The sequence below is a fragment of the Leptonychotes weddellii genome, chromosome 2 (assembly GCF_054177405.1).
Source record: "Leptonychotes weddellii isolate Sample4059 chromosome 2, ASM5417740v2, whole genome shotgun sequence".
Taxonomy (NCBI): Eukaryota; Metazoa; Chordata; class Mammalia; order Carnivora; family Phocidae; genus Leptonychotes; species Leptonychotes weddellii.
Window position 1 is genome coordinate 122,390,073 of NC_138370.1, and position 2,760 is coordinate 122,392,832.

A 2,760-nucleotide genomic window follows, 5' to 3' on the forward strand; every position below is an offset into this window, starting at 1 on the left:
GGTAGCACAGTGGCTAGGTGTCCACTCTTGGTTTCAGCTCAGGTCATGATCTAGCGGTTGTGAGAGTGAGCCCCTATGGGGCCCCATGCTCAGTGTGGAGTCTGGTTGAATTTCTCACTCCCTCTGTCCCTACCCCTAACCCCCATCCCCCTGTGTGTGCACGCACTCTCTCTCTCTCTCTCAAAACTAAATCTTTAAAAATAAATAAAACATTTTGAGTATGTCTTAAGGAATATCAAAAGGAGAAATATAAGGGGATGACATATATGCCCAGCAACTGTTCCAGTTGGGCTCCCTCTTTCTTGGCCCGGCAGCCATAGGGCCAACGGCTGGGCATGATGGCCATGGGTACCGGCGCGTCGCTGGGACTCTCCTCCCTCCTGTCCCTGCTGCTCTCTGCGGAGATGCACATGTATAGCCTCCAGGTGGCCTGCACCCAGTGGTTCACCATCAAGGGAGGGGGGCTGCCGGGTTCCAGCCTTTTAGTCTTCTCTCTCACCGCCATCAGTAATCTGGAGAATGTTGTCTTTGGCAAAGGATTCCAAAAAAACATCTTCCCTGAGATTCTTCTCTGTCTCCTGTTGGCTTTCTTTGCATCTGGCCTCATCCACCAGGTCTGCATTAGCACCTGCTTCACCTTTTCCATGGTTGGTCTCTACCACATCAACAAGATCCCCTCCACTCTGTACCAGACAACAATTCCATTCCTCACACCGGCCAAGATCACAGGGAGGGGCAAATAGAGAAACTGGCCCCGAATGTCCAATAAAGTGGATTCCTTGTAAAAAAGAAAGAAAGGAAAGGAAATATGAGTAGCTATTTGGTCAGACACTGGTGTTAGAGTCAAACATCGTTACCCTCAGACAACACTAATGATCATGCTCACCTGTGTCATTCATTTATTCTTTCATTCATAACTATTATTAAAGCTTATGATTCAGAGGAAGCAAGGAAGTGACCTAGTGGGGCATGGGTTTTGTCTGTGTTTCTCAGAATCCTTAGGATACACATGTTTCTGAAAAGTTAATTCCATTCATAGATTTGGAAGTAGAAAGTATTATGTTTAGACACACCTAATGATCCAAAATGATATAAATAAATGATTTAATTAATAAATAGAGCAGGAGAGACAAATCTTCCTTACAGAATAATTTGAAATAATATATGTCCATATTCCCCAATCCAGGAGGTGGAGTTTAATTCCTATCCCTGTGAGTGTGGGCTGGGCTTAGTGACTCAGATTTCTAAGAAGAGAGTAGGGAAAGGGAAAAATAATCATTTTACATACCCCTGAAACTAATATCACACTGTATGTTAACAAACTAATTTAAAAAAAAACTTAAAAAAATAATTTTACAGTGAAGAAACCTGGTAGTGTTTGCCTTACCCTTGTTTTAACACTTCCTTAACCAAGTGATCCAGGTTAACATCAACAGTGATAAGTCATGTTGCTATGAAGTACCCTTAAATATAATGAGAAAACCACTTCATCCCCATGGTATTCGTCCTCAAAACCCATAACCCCAATATAATCATGAGAAAAACATCAGACAAAACCAAATTGAGGGACATCCCACAAAATTGTGACTAGTACCATTCAAAACAGTTAATCAAGGCCATGAAAAATAAGGAACGATTGAAAAACTTCACAGACCAGAAGAGACTAAGGAAATATGACAACTAAATACAACGTGGTACCCTGGGTAGGATCCTGGAACAGAAAAACATATTAGTAGAAAAATTGGGGAAATCCAAATAAAGTTTGGAGTTTAGTGCATACAATGCATAAATGTTGATCTTTTAGTTTTGGCAAATGTACCATTACTATAAAAGATGTTAACATTAGGGGAAACTGGGTAAGGGAATCAGGAACTTTCTTTACTGTCCCTTTAACTTTTCTGTGACTCTAAAATTAATTTGTTAATAAAACATTTATTTGAAAGAAAAAATTAGAACAGGAAATAAGCAAAATCCACATGAATTTTTAAGATAAAATGCAAGTCTTCAAAGAAATCTTATGCTTATAGTAGACTGCTTTAAACTATGCCTCCCCTAGACTTGCTAGAAGCACTTTTCCATGTGTAGGGGTAATTTAGAACAAAAGTTTGAAAAGTTAGATGAATCCCAAAGCTGTTTGAAGGACGGGATAAGGCTAGAGGCTAAGAGACCAGCTGGAATTGAGCTGGGATATAACCCAGTCTAAGGCAGTAAGTCAGTGAACAAATTGACTTATTTATTCCTATGATTGCTACCAGTGCTTTCTGGGAATTTGCTAATTCCAGTCATCCATTTTCATTTTGAGTGTTCATGTATCTGTAGTCAGGAGAGAGATTCTGTTCTCAGGTAGCCAGGTCACATCAAGATTGCCAAATATGCTGGAGAAGAATGTGTTTTTAAAAAACAATACATCAGAGAAAGACAATTATCATATGGTTTCACTCATATGTGGAATATAAGAAATAGCACAGAGGATCATAGGGGAAGGGAGGGAAAACTGGGAAGAAATCAAAGAGGGAGACAAACCATGAGAGACTCGTGACTCCAGGAAAGAAACAGGGTTGTGGAAGGGGACATGGGTGGGGAGATGGGGTATCTGGGTGATGGGCATTAAGGAGGACATGTGATGTGATGAGCATTGGGTGTTATACGCAACTAATGAATCATTGAAAACTACATCAAAAACTAATGATGTACTATATGTTGGCTAATTGAATTAAAAACAAACAAACAAACACTAGGAGTGCCTGGGTGGCTCAGTAG

The 2,760-nt window shown here is 40.3% G+C and overlaps 1 pseudogene; it reads left to right on the plus strand.

Annotated features, from left to right (window-relative positions):
- The first annotated feature begins 301 nt into the window (after nt 1–301).
- LOC102730368 (dolichyl-diphosphooligosaccharide--protein glycosyltransferase subunit KCP2 pseudogene) lies at nt 302–785 on the plus strand (annotated as a pseudogene).
- The last annotated feature ends 1,975 nt before the right edge of the window (nt 786–2,760 follow it).